We start from the raw sequence: 24,057 nt of genomic DNA, 5'->3' as shown, positions 1-24,057 counted from the left end.
CAACAATACAGGTAGTGTAGTGTGAAAGTGACTTCATTCCGCTAGCGTAACTCGTCATGGTGGTAGGCGGTGTTCACCGCCGTGCACCTGATCAATGGATAACATGTTTGTCAGTGGGGAAGCTGGGCCAATCATGATCCCCGCCGGTGGTGACGGTGCACACCGCCGCTGTATCTACCGCCATTTTGACATGCCCTTGACCAAGAATTCTTGCATGTTTCTGCAGCACACATGCAGAGAGGAAATAGTCTTAAATAATATCTTGTGCAAAAAGGCCTCTATTCCTGCACAAAATTATTCACAATGCAGGAACATTTGCAATATAATGCAAGGGCGCCAGTGTTGGTGCTAGGGAGTCACAAGTGCTCCAGGGCTAGGTGAGAGAAGAACGTGCCATATCTTTGAAAATATTGCACAGCTTCACTCTCTCCCTTTCACGCAACACAGTGCAGCACCTTCACTTGCTGCAATGCCCTGTTGTCTACATTTGCAGCATTCACTGTGTCCCCCAAGTCACCCCAGAAATGTTTAAAACATTTACAGAATGATCCCCATTACTGGCTTTTGTTGAAGTCATTGATCATTCTATCCACTTTGCAAGGTTGATTGTTTCCAACAACGTGAGATTCCTACAGCTGACGAATCTCTCCTTAGTCTTTTTTTAAAAGAAGGAAAACACAAATTGGTCACAATTGTTTGTGTCACTACTTGCGCCAAACTCGCAGGTGGAGGCCAAAACCCTTAGGACCTCATTTACAATCTTTTGGCACAGGGCAGTGCCTCAAACCTTCTTGCTGCACTGCCCTGCATCAAAAGAAAAGGGCAGGAATGTGCCTTATCTACAAGATATGGCACATTATTGTCCTTTCCCCCTGCACTGGCGCACAATGGGTTGCCATGCACTAGCTCAGGCACGCTTGCACCATGGTGCAATGGTGTTTGCGTTGTAGGCAAGATTGTTTTTGAGCAGGATAGGACACCTTACTGCACAAAAACAATCAGTGGAGGTGATTTCCTCTTTCTATTCTATCCACAGCATTTGTTTCATGTAGGAGAGCACACATATATTACTATACGCCTTCATTCACGGTTCTGTCTCCTTTTTAAAATTAAAAACTGGTGCCTTTCGAGCGTTATGCTCGGTTCCTCAGCATATTGTTTGACCATATGTGCCAATGCCTCTTTAATACGGTCCCAGTCATCACCTGATGCTCCCTGTGGGGCAATCGCCAGCAAAGTCTCAAAGACTTGTGCTGCAACACCAATGCAACTGCACAAAGTTGTGACTGTGTGCAAGTGCAAACTCGCAGCATCTATCGCTACCAGATAGTTCTAAAAAATTCTTAGGGACAGACACCATTTTATGTTTGGTTTGCCTGGCTGCTGTAGAAGGGGAGGTGGCTGTGCAATATGCTGCGCTGTTGCCATTATTAAGTAGGGCCAACTTGCTGTACCAATTGCAAGTGGATGAGTGCCAGAGGTAATCAAGGGAAAACAAATCGCACTTGAAGGCAAATGTTTATTCTGTGTTTTAGTTTCCAAACAGTTACTTCACTTACTTACTTCTAGAAAACGGCCGTCATCAACTCTCATTGCTCCGCTTTTCTCAGAGAGCATGTCACATGTGCGTTACCTGCACGCCCAAGTCTTACCTTGGCAACCACATTGTAACACACCGAGCGTTACTGAGCATGTTGCATGGAGTAAAGCATCAAACATTGCCCTGGCAACCACGTTGCACTGCATGGTGTGTTGCCAACAGAGTAGGCCTGGGCAGAGTTCGCGTAGCAGCGCTACATGAAGCTATGCGGAGTTAAAAAAAACTCAGTCCGCTACGTGGAGTTCCGTTAGCGGGCAGAGGTTCTTGCCGCACCTGTTCGCGTGATGTTGAACGTCACTGGCAATGCAAAGTTGCATCTCACGTGAACGGCACCGTGCGGTTCGCATGGGCATGGCCATCTTGTTTTTTTTTGCTTGTTATGGTGTTGGGGCCCACTTTTATCCAGTTTAAATCATTCCCATTCCCCACGTTTAAAACTTTTTTCGCATAGTTTCTTTTTATTATAGTACCTTTTCTTTTTCTCTTTTTATATTTTAACTTTTTTCCTAATTCTTTTGTGGTCTTTGCGACAATTTACCTTTTTCTTTTTATTTCTTTACTTTTTTTTGTTCCCTTTTTTCTAATCCTTCCTTCCTTATCTCCCCCCTACCCCTCCAAAGCCCCAGCACCATGGCACAGCAGGGAAGCGCCTGGCCCCTATATGCCAGCCGCCTTCCTTGCAGAACGTGGCGATGGCAAGGGGTGCAGCCCTGCGTCATATTTTCAGAGATGGTGGTGGCTACCTTGGTCTTTCATGTGTAGCACCACCTCCCCTCCACCTTGGAAGCAGGCAGCAGGCCCGGTTCTGGGTATGGCCTCTGGGAGCGCCAGCGGCGCTGGAAGAGGGTGCGCCAGGCTGTGTGCCACAGCTCTGGGGTCCGGCGCACCCAGCAACAGCTGACGCACCGGTGGGCTGACATCCTTGATAGGGAGACAGACCTGCTTGACCTGATAGGTGTCAAGGTTGTGGTGGTTGGTAAGTAAAAAATAAATTATTATGCTCTATGCTAATAGTTTTTCTTCCCAAATAGCAAGAATGCTGCTCAGTAACACGCAGGTAAGTTAACTTTATGTTACAAATATAATATTGTGTGATCTTCATCTAGACAGATATTCAGCGCTACCTCATTGTACGTCTTTTTGGTGCTTGCTTGGCTGATTAAGAAGTAATGCGACGACTTCTTCTGAGTCCTGTCATAGATAGTCATTGTTAATATAATAGTATTAGTGATTTTGCATGTTCTCTCATTTCTCTGTGCCTTTCTTTTTTGTAGCTCGTACAGTGCCAATTGGCAAGCAATTTCCCAGTGATGTGCAGTAGTTTTGCATGCATCCAACCTAATGCGTTGAGAGATTGATAATGAGATGAGGACTGTAGAAATCATTCATTGCAAGTTAATAGTAATTCCAAAATGTACCTTAGGAAATTAGGAATAGGGTTAGGAAATTTGAAATAGGAGGATAGTCCTTCATACTAATATTATTATATTATCCAGGGCCCCTGAACATCTAATGTAGAAATGTTACTGTGTTTGCCTTTTCCTATAAAAAAATCAATATTCTTGTAGAGATTATTTATTAACAGTACCACTAATCTTTTCTAAAAAAAATTCTTACATCATCCAGCATCCAGGGACAGCAGGAGGGCTGTTGAGGCGGGCAAGGCAGATGAAGGTGGCCTCTCCACAAGTGCCTGGGCAGATGCGTCTGCTGGCCCCAGTAAGTCCTCCTGTTGTTGCTAATATTAATATTTATTTCCCTAACATTATCCACTCCACATTATTTTCTACCCTTTTACTGTGCCTGTCTCCTATTTTTTTTCCAACTCCACTTCGAATTATCTGTTTCGTAAAATCTTCTTATCCCTGCATTATCCTATTACTTATTTTCCAAACTTCGAGTTTCTTTACTTCAAACTGTCTGGCTATGATAGTCTGTCTGTAGCTTCCTTCTCCTGCTTCCATTTCCCCTTATGTATCTTATCTTGTGGAGTGGTGTTAACCGGTAACTCAGAGAGCTCATGTACTGAAGATTGCATGCCCATGTAAGAAATTCTCACATGTTTCATTAGAAGAGTAGGCCTGGGCAGAGTGAATGGAGTCCAGCTTAGTGGAATTCGGCAGAGTTGAAAAAAAAACTGTGTGATTCCGCGAAGCCAGAGTTCATGGCCCACGTAGTCCTCCTGAATGAGCCCATCTTGGAAGCACTAAGCAGGGCCCAGGCCTGACCCTGCTTAACGCTTCCGAGATGGGTGCATTCAGGATGGCTGTAGGCAGTGAAAGGTGCCGTTTCAGGCCTCTTGTGGACTGGCCTGCCTGCAAGGGTTGAGCTGGTGCACAAGAGGCCTGAAACTGTACCTTTCTTTCACTGCCTATGTGCCTGGCCTGAATTCAGCGAAAGCTGCTGTTTCAGACCTTGTTTGTGCACGAGTGTACACAAACAATGGCAAAAAAAGAAAAGTGGACTTACCTGGGGCTTCCCCAGGGGTCCACCTCTCTGGCAAATTCTCCTCTCAGCATGGCTGCCTCCCTCCTCTGCTCAGGTGCACGCTGCAGCCCAGTTATGGGCTGCACAGCACAAGGATAGACTGTCTGGGCTCGTGCAGTGCAGCCCATACTGGGCTGCAGCACACCCCAGGTGTGCTCCACTCCGCTGGCACGGCTAGAGGATTTTGTTTTTAGCCGCACCGACCACCAGTGCCGGGGCCAGCAGCGTCGATGCAACTGCAGGGGTTGATATGGGGGGAATCTCTGCGGCAGCAGTGGTGGGTGGTGGTAAGTCCTAGTGCTTCCTTATTGACAATTAGTAATATATAGTCACTACAAGGGTGTACTAGTGCTGCCGACTCACTCGTCAACAACACCCTGCTTTAGCAGATGCAGCAGGAGTTAAGTAAGTATTGGGCTCTTCTATCTGCATCTCAACAGACTAAGGGGGTCATTTTGACCCTGGCGGTCCAAGACCGCCAGGGCTAAAATGACGGAAGCACCGCCAACAGGCTGGCGGTGCTTGTGACAATCCACCTGGGCAGCGCTGCCCAGGGGATTACGAGTCCCCGACCGCCAGCCTTTTTCTGGCGGTATGAACCGCCAGGAAAAGGCTGGCGGTACGGGGAGTCGTGGGGCCCTTGGGGGCCCCTGCACTGCCCATGCCACTGGCATGGGTAGTGCAGGGGCCCCCTGACAGTGCCCCATGCGGCTTTTCACTGTCTGCCAGGCAGACAGTGAAAAGCGCGACGGGTGCAACTGCACCCGTTGCACGGCCGCAACACCGCCTGCTCCATTTGGAGCCGGCTCCCATGTTGCGGCCCCCATCCCCGCCGGCCCAGCGGGGATGTCCAAATGGGCACCGCAGGAGTGCGGCCGCATTGGCGGCCGCCCGGCTGTTACAGCTTGGCAGGCGGCTACCTACGTTTTACAAAATTAACTTGAACTCTGTGTTTTGGAAAACTGAAAAATGGATGGGCAAAATATAATTAATATGAGTGAAAGGATGTGTGTGTGGATCTGAATGAAAGGGTGCATAATAATAATCATATAGGTGGGTGATGAGAAGGATGATAGGATGCATGTGGGGGTGAAGGATGGATGAAAGGGTATATGGGTGAACGATGCCAGGCCAGGTGGGTGAAAGGGTATGGGTAAAAGGATTCCATGCCTGGATGGGTGAACGGGCTCCTCATGTGGGTTAGATCTCTTGGATAAGTGAATGGGTGAAAGGATGAATGGATGGTTATTGGCTAAATGTAGGTTGGCAAAAGGTTAGTAGAGAGCCATGTTTGGAGTTTAGAAAATGCGAAAGACTGGATGAGAGAATGTAAAGCTTAGCTGAAATTATGTGTATCAAAACCAAGGGTGAAGACGAATAAGAGTACTAGAAGAAGACATTTGCAATTATGATGAATAGATAAATGCTTGGAATGAAGAAACAAGGGAGCTCTTCTAGATAGGGGCATTCTGCTCACCCACTTTACTTGCTTTGAATGTGTTTTTTCAAAAGTGTGATGCAAAGGTTTTGATGATATTTCAGAATATACCCTTGACTCACAGAATTTTTCAAGCAAGGCAAGTAATAATATGTATTCCAGCATCCATGAACCACTGCCTCCCTCCCTCACTATGGCCTTTCACCAGTGCCACCCACGATGACCTAACAGCAGTCAGCACTGCAATGTGTGTCTGTGCAATGTGTGTCTGTCAGCTCATGTTAATGTGTCAAACACTTTTCAATGCATGGTAATGCTAAAGAAAGATGTGTTTCCCAGTGTCCTCCCAGCGCCCACTGTGTCAGTCACTTCCAAGTACTTCACTCCATGAATCTGTCTTAAGTTCTGTCCCAGACTTCAGAATAATTTGGGAAAATCATTCTTTGGCTGTGCCACATTTTTCAAGCGAAGTGATAAATATAATTCATTATGGCTTCCATAAAGGATTTACTTCTGTTCTAATTTTTCCCTTTCAACATTTGCCAACCACAGTGAGTCACACCACTGCCCAAACCTTAGGCATACGATGATGATGAGGAATTGATTGATCTGTAAAGTGTGTACTCTACCTACCCATCCTAATCAACTCTACTTTACCCTGCAGTTGAGTAAGTTATGAAGATTCCTTTCCTTACTGCAAAGCAAATGTATATATTATTTTTGCAAAACATTAGCTATTACAATGTGTGGTGGAGGAGAGGCCTGAGGACAGTGAGTAAAGTGGTCCATAAGTAAGTGCCTTGATTTTCCTGAATGGGATAGTCTGTGATGATGCAAATGCACCACATTCAATCTAAGTCCCATCCCTTAATCCTTTCCCTCTACTGCAGTGCATCGCTTCTCCCACCGCCTACTTATGGCAGACAGGATATCTGCATGATTGATTATATTATTTATGTGGTGTGTTTCGTTCTTAGTATTCATTGGCCTTGTAGTCCAGGTAAAAAGAAGATCAGGGCCATTGGAATAAAATAATTTTCTAGTACAGCTGCCCCAGCCGCAGACAGTGACGAGTAAGAATATGGTGCCAGCTGAGCTAACAATGCCATTATTAGTTTAGCACCCTAAAATTAAATGGTCTGAGGTGGTGACCGCCAAATGTCCTGCTACTGTGCCACTACACTACATGATTTTAGACAAGTGCTTTGCTCATAGCATTGGTTACAATTTCTCTTTTTTTCTTTCTTGATCTAGCTATTCCTGCTGGTCCACCATCACAGCAGGAAATATCAGCCCGACTGCAGCGGACAAAGCTGGAGGCCATGCGTGCCGAGTACCAGCGGCTGGTGGTCCTTGAGGAAGAGGAGGAGCCGGTAGTGAGGGCCCCAGTGCCTCCAGCCCAACAACACTTACACCGCAGTGCCATGGCAGACATCCACCGTCACATCATCCTTGCCACGCCCCCCTGAGACCATCTTCCAACACCACTTCCTGGGGAGGCTGGCGGAGGTAGAGGCCCATCGGGTACGAATGGAGGAGAATCCTGGCCCGCCTGTAGTGCCCTCCTCTGCCTCTTTTTTAACTTTTTATCTTGGTGGGTGGGACTTGTTGGCGGTGGAGAAGGTGGGAATGGGTTTGTTGCAGGACCTTTTTTTCCATGGACAATTGGACATATTATTTCTGTTTTGGACATTCTTTGGGGAAATGGACAAACTGTTTGGGGATGGGGTGGGCAAGTTGTGGTGGAAGGGGTGGGTATTTATTTGTTATTATTTTTGTTAGGGACAGGGTTTAAAATAGTTATGTACAGTTCTTTATGCCTAAAATCTTTTATTGGGGTGTTTTACTTCACACTGCTGCCTTTGCGCAGCGTGTTTTCTAAATCTACTAATAGTGTATTCCTTTTAGCGCAGCATGATGTACAAATCTGATAGTGTATAAGAATTATTTATGCAGTTAGGTAAACTTGTCCCAATACTCATCTAGTCTCTGCAGGCATTCTTCAAATTTTGACCCATAGGAGTGAGGTGGAGAGATTTTCCATTGCCAGTTATATTACATCAACTAAAGGTACAACAATGCTCCATAATTATCGTACCTGAATGGATGAAGCGAGGGCTGCATGGTTTCTCAAGTTACCATGGTGGTCTAGAAGTAGCATGCTAGCGTACTAACAGGGAAGGCATCAGAAGCGAGGTCCCACTCCACCTAGGTCAACCGAAATGAAGATCCTGCGCACTGACTTGAGGTTGCTTCCACCACATCCACCCCACCAAGTGTGAGATTAATCAATGGTGTAAATTATGAAATAACACCTCAATCAATCAAACAGCCCGGGGGAAAAGGGTTAGGGATTTGATGAATGGATAGGGAAGGGATTTGGGAAAGGTGTGACAAAAAGACAAACACAACACAAACACAATATTCACCTGGGAAATGATTATCAGCATGTTCTGGGAGGAATAAAAAAAAAAACATGAACTTGTATGACACAGATAGCTTAACCCCCAGTGAGACCCAAGTTGTATATATCTAAAAATGTTCGGTCAGCTATGTTTGCAAAATATGACATAATATAATAATTAATCTTGGGATAAAGGTAACACACACACAGTTCTAAAAAATAAATATTGAACGAAAAGTTATACCACTCTGTATTGCCCAAAAATTGGATGGGGCATCTGCAATCTTCTGAGATTGCCACATCAATCTTCTTGGGTGCCTGCCTGAAGCGGTCCGATAAGGTAAGCATGAGTGTTATGGTGCAGGAGAAGAGAAGGTCTGTAGATTGTAAAACAGAAATGATTATCATCATGATATTGTGGAATAAAGAAGTATGGAATGGAAGGTAAGCTTCAAGGGGAGCAGTATACCAAGAAGACTTAGAGGTGGCAAAGCAAGAGCAAAGACCTTTACAATCATCCAGCAACAATCACAGACAGATGTCAGCAGCATGTATCGGGATGATCTAACTCGCAACTGTAATGCTCATCATAACATTTAGCCTAGAGCACTGCATAATGTGACATTATTATCATCCATCAAGTCTGTCTCCTCCAGTTTCCTACAGCAGACCCCCGCCCAACTACATAGTTTCAAGTTTGAACCAGCCAGCGGACACCCACAGCAGCATTGCATTTCACAAATCAAGTAACTAAGGCACCTCTCACCACCAGTCCACAGACTGGAATAGGCCTCCTAGACTCCTCCTCACATCACCCCTGTTGATTTTCATGAAGTAGAAAACTTCATTCTACTTGCAGTTGTTTAAGTTGTCAAATCACGCTCTGATTCCTTCCATCATACTCAAGTCCAGGCTCTGCTTAAAGATCATTATATCTAACTCCAGTTCATACCAACTGCTATTGACAGTCACAGTCCCAGTCACAACCCAATTGAGATAGAGCGACCTGTAACTATTTAGCAAAAGAAACATTGAGTATTTTTTTTTTTCTGGACTAGAATTTTGTTTGTTAGCTAGATGGACTGGTCGGGTCTTCTTTGACAAATGTGAACCAGAAAGCAGAGTACCAGAAAACAAAGCAGTGTGAAAACGCCGGCAAACAAATTTGGTAAGTGTGAAAAAGGGAAGGGAAAAAAAATCACCTTTAGGAAAAAAGAATTACCAATTATTTGTTTTATGCTACCAACATTGTAAATTGATCACGAGACAAACACAAGCCAGCAGAATATATTTAAACAATATAAACACAAACTCTCACTATCTGCTACCACTAGACATGAGTCACACCAACCATCTCAAATCTCAACACCAAAACAAGTATTCTTCATATCAATCATTGAGGCATATGTAGCATTACTTACCTGTTCCAATCAAGCATAGTGGCACATTGCTGATCCTCTTTGATTCAGGAAATGCAACACACATTGGATAGTAAATTGTAAATCAAATATATGGGGCAGTCCTGCTATGGGACAAAAGAAACAATAGACACAGAATGGAGGCTGGCATTGTCTCTCAAATCTCCTTGAAGTGATCTTGTTGGGTTTGGGGGCTTCTTCAATGCACATTGGTCTAACTACAATTCGGCCATACATGTGTCTAAAACAATTGCATCCACCTCCGGTTGTACTTTAGATATGATGTAATTTGGTGGTATGAAGTGCTCATTCATTTTGATCATGGTTAATCTCCCGACATTTTGGGGCGAGAGACTGGTCCTTCTCACTGTCACAACTGCACCAGCTGCACTGAAGACATACTCAGCAGGCACACTGGCTACAGGGCAAGCCAGATACTTTATTGCCAGCCTGCTGAGCACTGTCTATTGGTGCTTTTTTCCATACCAATACACCAATGGGGTTTTGATCAAGATAGACCTCCATTTGGTCATCTAGGTAGGACTAGACCGTCTGCTCAATAGTCATTGGTGCTCCACCTTTCACGAGCTCTGTTGCCTTGGCCATCCCCACCAGAAAAAGGAATGAAAGTAGTCAGTGATTGTTTTTACCGTAGGTCAAGAATTGTGGCACAGATGTAATGTTTGGATGACACTATGGGGGTCATTCTGACAGTCCCGCCGGCAGAATACCGCTGCGCGGTCAAAAGACCGCTGCGGTAATTCTGAGTTTCCCGCTGGGCTGGCGGGCGACCGCCAGAAGGCCGCCCGCCAGCCCAGCGGGAAACCCCCTTCCATGAGGATGCCGGCTCCGAATGGAGCCGGCGGAGTGGAAGGGGTGCGACGGGTGCAGTTGCACCCGTCGCGATTTTCAGTGTCTGCATGGCAGACACTGAAAATCTTTGTAGGGCCCTGTTACGGGGGCCCCACGACACCCCATACCGCCATCCTGTGCATGGCGGCCAAAACCGCCAGGAACAGGATGGCGGTCGGAATCCCCATGGCGGCGCAGCAAGCTGCGCCGCCATGGAGGATTACCCAGGGCAGCGGAAAACCGGCGGTACACCGCCGGTTTTCCGTTTCTGACCGCGGCTGTACCGCCGCGGTCAGAATGCCCAAGGGAGCACCGCCAGCCTGTTGGCGGTGCTCCCGCGGTCGTTGGCCCTGGCGGATTTTACCGCCAGGGTCAGAATGACCCCCTATGTCTCTTTTAAGCCTTGTATTAACGGATAAGCGAAGGATTCAGTTCTCCACCAACTCCTGCACATCTTTTTTTTCATCCACACCTGCGTGTGTTTCAGACACCTCCTTTAGCTGTTTTTGCAGCATATGCACCAGTGGGATAGCTTGACCCATGGTACAGTCCTCCTTGCGGACTTCCCATGTAAAAATTTCAAAGGGAAGCAGCATCTCTGTCAGGCATTTGACCAGGCCCTATTGTTCCATCTCAGTGATCATGTCTTTCACAGTTGCATCCCCTCTTTGCATGACATATTCATTGATCAGTCTGAACTGCTCAAACAGCCGTTGAATAAGTAGAATTCCAATGTGTTGGCACCTCCTGTATGAGGGCTTTAACTGACATTCTATTATCACGCTGGATAATCCTCAACAGCTTGCAGGTTTAAAAGAATGGCTAAAATGAGTGCAGATTCTTCTGCAGATGGACAGTAAGTTACTTACTCAAGGTTCTTTTTTGAGGACGTCCTGTACAATGATGTTTATGCAGGGCGCCAAATACAGGATCTTGAAATAGCCACCATCTTACACGGCCTTAACTGCATTACTGCCATTGTCTGTGGCAAGAAATCCAATGTGAAGCCCTTTGGGGCGCAGCCATTCAAAGACCGTTTTGTTAAAGTCATCCAAGATGTTTGCAGTTGTATGGGATTTCTCCATGGCAAACATAGCTTCCGAGCGCCATTAAAAATTTCAGCTGTGTCAACACCTGCAGATATCGTATCTCTAGCTCTCACAAAAGAGATCCAGTGTGCAGTGATGCACATGTAATCAGTGGCTTGGCAACTGGTCCACATGTCTGTCATCAAGTGGATTGTCTGGACAGCACTCTGCTGCAAAGCTTGTCCAACCAATTCCAGCACATCGTGATATGGCGCTGGAACAGCAACTCTGGCAAAATAGGTCCAGCTGGCAACCTTCCATTTCGGGCAGATAGCCACCATAAATTCTAGAAAACCTACTCCTTCCACAAAAGAAAAAGGGAGGAGGTCCAATGTTAATATTTTAGCCAACCTTCCTGTAGTACAAACGTGCCGTTGGGTGGTTGCGTTCGTACTGCCCCTCCTGCCTAAACATGGCAGTAATAGTAGTCTGGATTTTCTTTTCCTGATGCCAGTGATGCAGGTGATTTAGAAGGTGGTGGTAGCTCAATGTGTGTCTCAGGGGGGCAGCCACTGTAGGTTCTTGTTTTTTTTTTTTACCTGACTCTGAGTCTTCCTGTGCCATTGCAATGTTGCTGATGTGGGCGATGATACTATTGTACTGCTGGGGACAAGGCTGATTTCTGTACAAAAAAGGTCACCCTCTTCTTCATCTTTCACCATGATCAGATCAGATTCCCTACGTTCAACACCTTCACTGACACCACTTTCAGGCTTTTCCTTTTGGCTACTAAGGTGCGCCTCCCAGCGGATTGAGTGGTGTTTTCTCAAATGGGCTGTTTAGTGGAATCTTGATCTACAGGGCTTTGCAAGGTTGCAGCAGCAGTTGATCACGCTCACTCATGCTCACCTATGTCAAAAAAGACACGCCAGAAGTCACTAGCGTGGTGCTAACTCTAGTTAGAAAATCTTGTTTGTGACCACGAGAAAGTGGAAGTCTTTAATCTCACATCTCCCACGTGACAATAACAGATAGGGCACACCAAAGTTGGAAAATCAGAAAAAGCTCTGCTACGTTGCGGGGTGCGGAGTCTATTGGGAACTCAGTACTCTCCGCGGAACGTGGAGTTGCTGAATTCCGCATACTCCGCCAGCAGAGCAGCCCTTCAAGAGAGGCAGAGATGCTTGCATCCGCATGCATACACAGCGTGTTACATGCGCCTACCCTTACGTGCATCTCATGCATTTGGGCTGTAGCTCCAATGGCTTGTACATGTCTGCTCCACCAAAAGGCTTGTCAGGCATCAGCATCTGCTGAAGACTTGTCGGGTGACTTTCTACTGTTCTGTACCCTCCATGGATGCATGAGTTCTGTACCACACACTGGATCCACAGTGCAACAGCTTAAAGCACACAGAGACAAATGCAGTTCAACGGGTGTGTATCCCTAAATATTTATTAGTTCTCCTCATCCGCAAGATGTAGTAAGGGATGACCCGGAGCTCCAGCAAAGTTTAGAAGGCTTTATTTCCAGAATAGGATAGATTTCCCAAATAGGATAGATAGCTACCAGCAGCATCCAACACCTCTGAGCTTCACCCAGCAACTGACTGGTGTTGTGGTGAGTCTCGCAGGTCCCATTCTACTCCAGAGCATGGAATTAACACTAAACCATATCATATACAGGTTCATAAGTAAACCACAAGAACTGCGTCTCGTGGCTTCCTACTACAGGTGGCATCCTTGGACTACTGTCTTTTTATCTCAGGCTTGAGACCAGTGATGGCATGTATTTAGGGGCATATTTAAGAAATACGTGCAGCGCCATTTTTCTTGCACCATGGCATTGGTGTGGTGCAATTGCATCATTTTTCATGACGCTATTGATGTACTCTGCACAAGTAGCCCCAAAATATTGGTGCTACTCCTGCAAAGTACATAGGCACCCATTCTAAATAATGGAAGCCCCCTTTTTAACGCCTGCTTTGAGCAGTCATTAAAATTGCAATAAAAAATGACGCAAGGAAATCTTTTAGATTTCCTTGTGCCATTTTTTCAGCCCCCCTAACGGGGAAATGCCCACTTTGCATACATTATGCCTGGCGCAGGCATTGCGCCACTTTGTAAATGTGGCATGAGGATTTTGGCCTCGTTGGGCCACATTAGCGTAAAAAACGATGCTAATGTGGCGCAGGGTGGCGCTAGGGGCTTATAAATATGCCCCTAAGAGTGGTGGGGCAGGCAAAATCTGGGTGACATTAAAATAATAACTTAAAAAATGGCTCTTACCTTCCTGACTTTCCACAACGTCCTCCTCGCTCGGGTGTCTTCTCTCCTCGAAGCTCCGGACCCAGGAAACTACTCTAACCAATCCTAGTGCTGCTTTTCATGTTTTTAAACAGCATAGGAGAAGCATCAGGATTGGAGGAAGCAGCCTCTCTCAGTGCTCTTAAGAGCACTGGAGGCCTGTGCTTTCTCTAATCCAGCTAAGACAGCTAGGTTAGAGAAGTCTAAAATGTTCAAGTCTGACTGGCCATCGAAGGTGGCCAACCAAAGGGACATGCATACTTTAAACATAAGTGCAGAGTTCTCTGCTACCACTTAGCAGCAATTTCCCCATCCTGACACTTGGTTCAGGACGGGTTGCTGAAAAATAAAATAGTAATAAAGGTTATTACCATTATATTGTTCAACTGCTCTGGGGATTTTTTTCAGTGGGGTGACGCTGCTCCACTCTCATGGAGGAGCCGCTTATACTTGAGACACATTCCTTTACACTATAAGCCTCATTTACAAGCCCCATACTTACAAACTGAAGTATCGGGCCCAATGCGTCAGCTTGTAGAGCCCTGCATAATGTATACAGGGTAAGCATTCCTACAGAAAAAAGTCACACTGTACTGACAGTGAAATTTACAACGTTTCACTGTGTCAGCAACTTGACTGCGTCAAACTCCTTACACCTGCTCAGACCAGGCATAAGGATTGACGCAGGACTTTTAACATAGAACTCTCCTTCTCAGGCATTGCTGAAGTTGAGTCAGTTTTACGACACAACTGCAGCAATGTGCCACTTTGTCAACAGATACGTCCGAATTTCTGGCACATCTGTGAAAACTTGCACCATGAAGCTCTGTATTGTAAATACAGCGCATCCATGGTGTTGTTAGGGGATGTGCTGCAAGCGCAAGAAATCTGGCACATCAATGTTGATGTGTCAGTTTCTTGTAAATGAGGCCCCCATGTGTGCAACAAGAGTCACATGATGTCTGAGAAGGCATTTTGTACAGTTACACACCAGCTTAAGGAACAATAAGTGGAATAAGAAAGTCTGAACCCAGAGTCGTAAGGGCCTCATTTACTAGGCCCATGGTGAAGGGTGGTGCAGGTAGTGCCTTTCTGTGTCACCCTGCGTCACCAAAAAAGGGCAGCAATGAATCATATCTAAAAGATAAGGCACATTTCTGTTTTCTACCCCTGTGCTTGCTCAAAAAATTGCTGCCATTTGCCAACACAGGTACCATTGCACCAGGGTTATGAGGATGATTGTTTTTGTGCAGGAAGGGATACCTTCTTGCACAAAAACAATTACAAGAGGTGTTATCCTCTTTCTATGTGTGCTGTAATGTAATGTATATTGCATTTCAACCACGCAGCTGTTACTCTGAGGACTGTCTTGGCGCTCAGAACTAAAGTGAACACTGTTTTATTTTGATGTGAACTGGCTTTAGGGATAATAATTTGTGTGTTTGCGCATTTCTAACTAAACGGGAGGTGGGAGCAGCTACAACTTGCTGCAGAATGCAACACCCATGGTATGCTCCTTTCACACAGTGTAATGCGTGAATGGGACCATGTTTATAAGGCCATGAAAAGCCACAAGGTGGCTTTGCGTGGCCTTGTAAACATGGACTGGCACACTGCGTCACCGGAACATTAAAAAAATATGACGCTCCAGTGGCACTTTGTAAGTGGAGACATACAGCTTCAGGGATAACCGAGAACAATGGCATGAAAGCAGTCTGCCATCTCTGCAAACGGTAAGAAATGCATCAAAGCTCAAGCCTTCCATCCTTCTCAGGACGGTGTAAAAGTCTCATTTACTTGGGTGACAGCAACATCGGTAAGTACGCCAAAATATGTCCACATTTGGATCTACATCCCAGCAGGCTTTCAGGCAGATATCTTGTTGCCACTGATAGGTTTATTCTTTCACTTTATTTGTTTTATTCCGATGTGGGACACCCTGTAATTTCCATTGTCAGCGCGGAGTCCTTAGTAACTCCCCAAGACTACGTCGCCAGCGTCACACGGGCAATACAATGCGTTCTGCGTGCAGAAGGTCATCTCCAGCCAGCAGTGTTCAAAGGCCAAGCCACGAGAACCTTCCACACAAAGCCCTCGGCTAAACGAAAGACGCCTCCTGCCCTTTCCCTTGCATCCTTCGTATGCCCGCCCTTCGCACCTTTAGTAACTGGAAGAGCAAGACATTCAACGCGGCTCCCTGTCAAACGCCTCGGAGCGGTAACCCGTCGCCACTGGCGAATGACGCTGGAACTTTTCCAAAGCGGGCGTTCAAATCATGATTATACAATTTACTAGCAAGAGCACTGCTGCAAAGGCCCATAAAGTGGTAAAAGTGTCAAAAGTCTTCAGTTTTTTGCGCTGGAAAAGTGCACTTTTTTCCTGCGCAATTAGCACTATGTGTGCCAAGGGGCATTATATTGGTGGTACTTGGACGTTCCAGTACGAGCTCCTATGTGTTTTTTACGCAAACCTTTATCTGCTAAAATGATCAGGCCAGACTGCGTTAAAAAAATACACCTTGAGGCAGGCATATATTTTGAAAATGTATTTCTTTTTCCAAATAGTTGACACATGGCATGTATGCTGCACTGTACAGCAGAAATGCGTCGTGTGGAATGTTTTCAAAATTGTCTATTCAAACTATTTTTACTCGAAGGGTGCACTCCCAGTACAAACCTGTGCTAGATATTACTCACATACCTTTGCACCATAGTTGGAAGATGTGTGTTCGCTGCTAGGAAGCCTATTTGTGCGCCAGCAGACGGGAACTGACAGCAGTTAGCCATATTTCCTTTTCTCTCATCCTTGTTCAACACATCAAGGGCTTCATTTACTAACCCTTTGCACCGCGGCTGCGTCATTTTTTTATGCAGTGGTGACGCTAGCAGTGCACTACATTGCTCCATATTTACAAACTGATTCTTTGGGCCCAGTGCTTCAGTTTGTAAAGCCCTGCGTCACATCATACTATTGCCGGGTATAATATATGCAGGGTAGGCATTCCCATGGAAAAAGCCATGTAGAACTGACGCAGTGAAATTTACAACTTTTCACTGCGCCACTCTACAACTTCACTGTATCAACATTTTACCACCTGCTCAGACCAAGCTTTTCATTGACGCAAGGCTTTTTCCAATGGTACTCTCCTCCCATTGCTGGAGTTGCATTAGTTTAACAATGCCACTTCAGCAATGCGTCACTTTAGCGTCAAAAGATAGATCAGAATTTCTGGCGCATCTGTGAAAATGTGCACCATGGAGCTCTGTATTGTATTGTAGATGGGCATTGATAACAATGCGTCAGTTTCATATGAAGGAGACCCCAACTTTTGTTGCTGAGCTGCATTGCAGTGCATTTTTCTAAATAACAAAATCAAGAAAATTATAACAGACGTATGCAACACAAATGTAGGTACTCATAGGATAAAAAAGACAAAATTCTACTACATCATTATGAGAGAACCTACAAAGTGGCAATTAGATCTACAAAAAAGATACCACTTATGCACAATCATAATGGATGAAGACTGCCAATTTTTGCCTCACACATAGAAAGAGCAAAAGGCCATGAATGGTTGTTTAGGTGCACGAAGGTGTCACTTCCTGCACTTAAACAATGTTTCCCCTCAACTTAGATACCCTTGCACTATTGTGCAAGGATGCCTGCGTTCGTGCTGGCAGCTAAATTTAGCGCTGCCGCAGAGGGAAACACAGGGATGCGCCATATTTCAGTAAATACTGTGCATCCCTACGTTTCGAAAGTGGCGCAGTGTGGCGGTGCAAATTTTGGCGCAGCACCAATCTGCACCTCTTTTAAGTAAATCTGACCCCTAGTACTGTTACCTATCCACATTTTTCTCCCTTTCCACTGCCACTTAACCTCTCTTCTGTGCCCAGCTTGTTAATTAATGTATTTAAACATTATATGCCAGTGTGATTGTTGGAAAATCTGATGCTCAAACCCGCCCTAATCCTACGGACCAAACTACGCCCCTGTCCACCTTCATGTACCTTCGACTTGTGCCCTGAATCAGGGCCAATGAAATTACTGTCAGCAACTCAGAGATGACTAGTTCACATTTGGAAAGGGTCTGCCTCATTTCGGCACCACAATAGGAACTTTTTAAAGTAACTTTAGATCCAGTTGAGCTACAAACACTAGAAAAACAGGGCCTTATTTACAAGAATCTGAAGCATCAGCTCCGATGCATCAGATTTCTTGTACTGCCCTACGACCCCCTAACAGCGCCATGGATGCACTGTATTTACAATACAGAGCTCCATGGTGCACATTTTCACAGATGCGTCAGAAAAAAATGAAGCTACTCCAGCAATGCGAGGAAGGCTCCCATAGAGAAAAGCCCTGCATCAGTTTAATGCCTGCTATGATCAGGCATTAAAATTCTGAAGCAGTGAAGTTGCAGAACAACAAAGTGAATTGTAAATTTCACTGCATCACTTCTGTGTGTCTTTTCCTGAGGGAACGCCTAACTTGCATACATTTTGCCTGGCGCAGGTATAATCTGACGCAAGGCTTTACACACTGATTCATTGGGCCTAATGCATCAGTATGGAAATGTGGAGAAGTGTAAAGCACTGATTGCGCCATCATTGCATCAAAAAATGACCTTGTAATTGAGGCCCACGTTTTTTTGTTGAAATCTTAAAATTATGCAGCAGATATTGGATCATGCACAGTGTGCTAAATCCACAACTAAGTCAGAAAACTAGGTGAACTATGAATCTCATAATTTCATTGGCCCTGATTATTCTATAAATACAAGTTCCTGGCGAAGACAGATCTAAAATCATTCAGGCAGATCGTAAAATATTATAACCGCAAATATACTCTAGCAGTGGAATCTAGCGGTCGTTCAATATCCGTTAAAAAAGGTAGCCTTCTGTGCTCCTGGCCAGCCCTAAGCAAAAATTAGGCTTCCCAAGGAACACTGAAAATAACATCCAGTTGCATATTTTGTGGAAGAAAATATAGGCCCTCATTACGACCCTGGCGGTCGGCGGTAATTTGGGGAAAGGTATTGCCAACAGGCTGGCAGTACCTTTTCCCAAATTATGACATTGGCGGTTTGGCACAAGCCAAACCGCCAATGTACCACTCCATCCGCCAGAGTGGTAACAGCCTCTGGGCTGGAAACTTCGGTCTCCAGCCAGGCGGCCGTCACAATCCCACCCTCCAGGATTATGACCACGCCTACCACCATGGTTTTCGTGGCAAGCGTACCGCCACAGAAACTATGGCGGTAGGCACTATCAGTGCCAGGGAATTCCTTCCCTGGCACTGATAGGGGTCTCCCCCACCCCTTCCCCAGAGTCCTCCCCACTCTCCCCCCCCCCCTCCTGCCCCCGCACATTTACACACCCACACACGCACAAATACACACTTATACACACACTCATATCCACATCCACCCACCCACGCATTCACACATACATACCCGCAACACATACCAACATACATTGTCGCACACACGCATTCACAACACACAACATACACATACACTCACATTCAGTAATTCACGCACTCAGTCAACGCGACTCACACCCGCATGCACTCATACAAAAACAGACACCCCCCCATACACACACACACAACACCCCCACACACGCACACACCACCCCCACCCCCCTCTCCTGTTGGAGAACCCGACTTACCTGCTTGCAGGGGGTCCTCAGGCAGCAGCAGCAGCAGCGTCCGCCAGCAAAACACCGCCAAGCCGTATCATTGCTCATGATACGGTCGGCTGGGTTTTTCTGGCGTGGTGCTGCCGCTGGCAGCAGCGTCACCTTACCGCCATCCACCGCCATGACCGTCGACGGAATACCGCCAGCCTTCTGGCAGTATTCCGTCTATGGTTATAATGCGTTTGGCAGCTGGTAGCCACGGTATGTTGGCAGCCGTCGCTGTGGCAGTAGGCGGGAATTTACCGCCAATGTTGTAATGACTGCCATAATGTTTCTACATCAGCATGTGCTGTTCCTAATGTCCTTGATGAAATAACTTTCTCTGACAAAAAGGTCAGGCTTTTGGAGCTGCGTTAGGGACATTCACCTATTATAATGTAGCCCATCAGCCTGTAAAACACACAGGGCCTCATTTACAAGGAGCTTGCACTGCTGTTGCATCATTTCTTTGATGCAGCGGTGGCGCAATCATTGCTCCGCACGGTTCCATAGCTACAAACTGACATATTGGGCCCAATGCATCAGTTTTTCAAGGCCTGCATCACATTTTACCTGCTCCAGGTATAATGTATGCAGGGTAGGCAGTCCCACGTTAAAAGCCACTCATAGCTGACGCAGTGAAATTTACAACTTTTCACTGCGTCAAAATCCTTACGCCTTCTCAGACCAGGCATAAGGATTGACACAGGGCTATTAACATACGACTCTTCTTTGTGTTCTGACGCATTGCTGAAGATGTGTCGGTTTTACAACACACCTCCAGCAAAGTGCCAATTTAGTGCCAACAGATGCATCTGAATTTCTGACGCATCCTTGAAACCGTGCACCATAGAGCTCTGTATTGTAAATACAGCACATCCATGGTGTGGTTAGGGCATTTGCGGCAGGCGCAAGAAATCTGACGCATCAATGCCAATGTGTCAGTTTTTGTAAACGAGGCTCACAGACTTGTTCAGCAATTTTCCACTTTCCATGTAGACCAGTATGCCCCAGCCTACTGACTGACTTTTGCAGGCAGCTAATTTTGAACATTTTATAATTTGTATGCATGCCACCAACATAACCCCTTGGGGCTGACATTATCCATGAGTGTCATTCTGTTGTCTCTGACAGACGAAGCAGAGTAAACACAGGCTCACATACGTTCCATAGTAGTAAAGTAGGTGGTACAGTGCACACAATAATGATCCACATCCATACAAAATTCTCTGCCATAAAGAGAAATAAATATATTGAAACCCACAGTCCCAAAGGTGCTCAGAAAGGTAGGCCCCTATTTACAAACGCTTTGCACAGGATTTGGGGTCACAATCACAAAAGTGATGCAAATCTGACTCAAAGAGCTGGATGAGATTTACTACCCAAAACAATCCAGGATTTGTTTTGCAAAGTTCCCCAAAGTAACTCAAAGAACTGCTATGTGCTATTTTGCATCAAGGATCATTCCATGGGTGGTACATGGGCATTCCCATGCAACCACCCATGAGTTTTAATGGAAATCACTATCAACTAACATTTGTAGAGAGGGATTTGTGGAAAATCTTTTTTTTAATTAGTTTTATTGCACTTACTACAGCACAAAACAGAGTGCTGGTGAAGTTCCCACAGATACACACATCATTCAACATTAACACAAAATCATATGGGTAAGTGCTTTTGTCCAATCAAGTGTCTTGCATATTGATGATCCTAATGATGCCACAGATATGTGGTCCTGGCTCAGCAAGGTGTATTCTCGCTGAGCCGGAAGTGCGAGATAGGGACTTCAAATATCCTAAGGGTGGAATTTGGCAGGCTTTATCTCCTAGTATTCTTCCAGCATTTCCTGGCAGTAAGCCACATCCTTTTTGCCAGTCCTCTAGTTTGGGGCAACTGTGCCTTCCCCAGTGTATTGCCACCCTCCTTTTAGTGAGTAGTAGCAGCATCAGGGTCAGGCGTTGGGTGCTTGTCAGAGCATCCATGCCTTATCCCAACAATACTGTGAGCGGTGATCTGGGCACAGAACCCACTATCACTGCATATATGTAGTTAAAAACTGAAACCCTACACTCAGATACCTTGGAGCATCCCCAGGCAAGGTGCATAAAACTGACTTCCTTGGTGCACCAACATGCGCATTATGCCTCAGGTGCAAGGCCCATTCTTCACAGGCCAGTTGACGTGCAGTATAGGCGATGAAGGAATTTTATAAGTTTGAGTCTCATTTACCAGGTTTTGGCGCAGGATAACACTGCAAGGATTCTTGCTGCACTGCACTGCGTCAAAAGAAAAGGGCAGGAATGCGCTGTATCTATGAGATACAGCGCATTCCTGCCCTTTTCCTCTGCTGTGGTGCACAATGTGTTGCCATGCTCCAACGAGGCACCCTTGCACCATGGTGCAAGTGTATCTGCATTGCAGGGATAATTGTTTTTGTGCAGGAGGGGACACATTCATGCACAAAAACAATCACGAGGGGCATTTTCCTCTTTCTCTGTGTGCTGCAGCACACATGGAAGGAAAATATTGAGAAATAAAGCTATTTCTCATTGTTGCGCCTCCCTTATGCCTCCTCTGGGAGGCAGAGGCTTTTGATGCATTCCCAGGTTGACAAAATCTCATAAATCTGGAAATGTGTCAAATGCCATGGGTGTTACATGGGAACACACATCATAACACCCATGGCACTCCTCCTTATCGCAGGGTGAGGCAACTCAGCAACCTGCGCTGCGTTGCCTCAGTCCATACCTACAAGGCCATGAAAAGCCATGCAGGGTGGCTTTACATGGCCTTGTAGATGTGGCCCTGCAATGTGCACCGCCGGACCGTCACTAAAAATGATGTTCTGTCAGCACACAGGGCCTTGTAAATAAGCCCCTCAGTCTATAATTGGGAGTGAGCATGCTGGTTTGGGAGCACCAAAACCTCAATTTTACTTCAGTCATGTCATTTCCTATGTCCTTCTGCCACTTCACCAGTGTCTTTGTTTGATTGTGGGAGCCTTGTCTTACATAGTGGTGTACATGTGGGTAATCAGACTCTTAGGTGACTTTGCATTGAGTATGCGATGTATGGCACGCTCGCATTGGGGCTCATGGGTGAAAGTGTTGTGTGCCGCCCTGCAGGCACTTCACAATTGGCAGTAGATGAGGATGTCAGCAGTATGCGGTGGACTTGGGTCTGGAAGTCTTGTAAAGAAAGGAAATGGCTACTCAGGTACAGCTCCCCCATTATTATCAGCCCTAGCCTGCGCAACTGGTGCTGCACAAGCTCATCTCCACCAGGGTGGAAGCATGGGGTTGTTGGGAAACCAGCAGAATAGAAGCAGTCGAGGTGAGCCCTGCAGCAGAGGCATCGCCAAGCCCTTACTGTGCTCTGTATTATGTCAATTCCCTCTCTAGGGTGTGGCACAGATAATGTGGACAAGGGGCATTTGGATGCGTTGTCCACCTCTATTGTTGTGTGGGGTAGGTGTTGAATAAGGTGGAACCAGTAATATGCATTTTATGCCTCTGCGCAGTAATAGTACAGGTCGATCTCAGGGACATACAGAGGCACCTGATTAAACTCCGCACCGCCCAGGTCAGTCTTGGTTGCAAGCCTCCCACACAAATTGGATCAGAAAGGAGCAAACTCAGTGGAGAAAGGCCCTGGTCAGTGGGATAGGAATGTTCACAGAGGACTTTGGGCAGTACAACCATTTTGGCAATTACCATATATCCAATAAGCGGCAGCAGCAGTCTGGCCACACAGTAATCCGCTCTTCCAGCCACCCGAGCACCCTATTGTAGTTCTCACACCAGATTTGTGTAATATCTCTACTGATCTGGATCCCAAAATATTTTACATGTTCATCTGCCCACACCAGAGGGTATTGAGGGGGAAGCATTGCGTGTGCTCAATGAGCAGACAGATTCTTGACTTTGACCAGTCAATGGCAATTCCTGTTAATGCTGTGAAGCGTTTAAATTCATGGACTATAGGCATGAGGGTTCCTGATGTAGATTGTTACATTATCTGCATATACCGGCCTTCATGCCATGGAGTTAAGACCAATACTCAGCATGTTGTTGTCATATTCGGGCAGCAAGCGGCTCCATGGCCATAGTGTAGAGGAGTGGGAGAAATAGCATCCCTGTCTGGTGCCTTTATTTATGAAACTAGGGACTGAGACCTCACCATTGATATGGAGTCGAGCAGTTGGGTGTGTGTACAGGAGCTTGATCAATCTGATAAAATTGGGGCTGAGGCCTATGCCCCATAAGAGAGAGAACAGGCAGGGCCAAACCCTCATGCTTCCTTGAGGCAGGCATAACAAGGAGAAATGTTCTAATTTCTCCTTATTTTTCCAACTTTGCATGTGTGTTGCTTTGTACAGTACATATACAAAGTGGAAAAAAAACATAAAAGATAGTTTTTGCCCCTTCCAGTACAAACTCTTCTTTAGAGAACGCACACACACATGGTGCAAGGATGTGTGCGTTGGCACATGGTAGTCAAAAGTGCACCAGAGCTGGGGGAGAGAAAAAATGTGCCACATCTTAATAATCATGGCAAATGTTTCTCTGTCTCTTCAGGTTCTATGCTGCCTTTCATCAAATATTAGTAAATATGGACCCTAGTTTTCATGCTCTTTTTCTCCTTGGGACTTTCAACAGGAAACAAAAATGGACTCTGGTGGTTCAGAAAGTGTACATTATCAAACGTTCTTGGCTCATTTTTCGTTTCCCAAGTTTTAGAAGAATTGGTTCATTGTGTAGGTGTTATATCTCTTAACTCTCTTTGACTTTTCCCCGTAGCCGCTGCGTCCCCGCGGCCCTGCCCCCCTCCCTCCTCGAGTTCT

The sequence above is a fragment of the Pleurodeles waltl genome, chromosome 3_1 (assembly GCF_031143425.1).
Source record: "Pleurodeles waltl isolate 20211129_DDA chromosome 3_1, aPleWal1.hap1.20221129, whole genome shotgun sequence".
NCBI lineage: Eukaryota > Metazoa > Chordata > Amphibia > Caudata > Salamandridae > Pleurodeles > Pleurodeles waltl.
Note: the sequence above shows the minus strand (reverse complement) of the source record.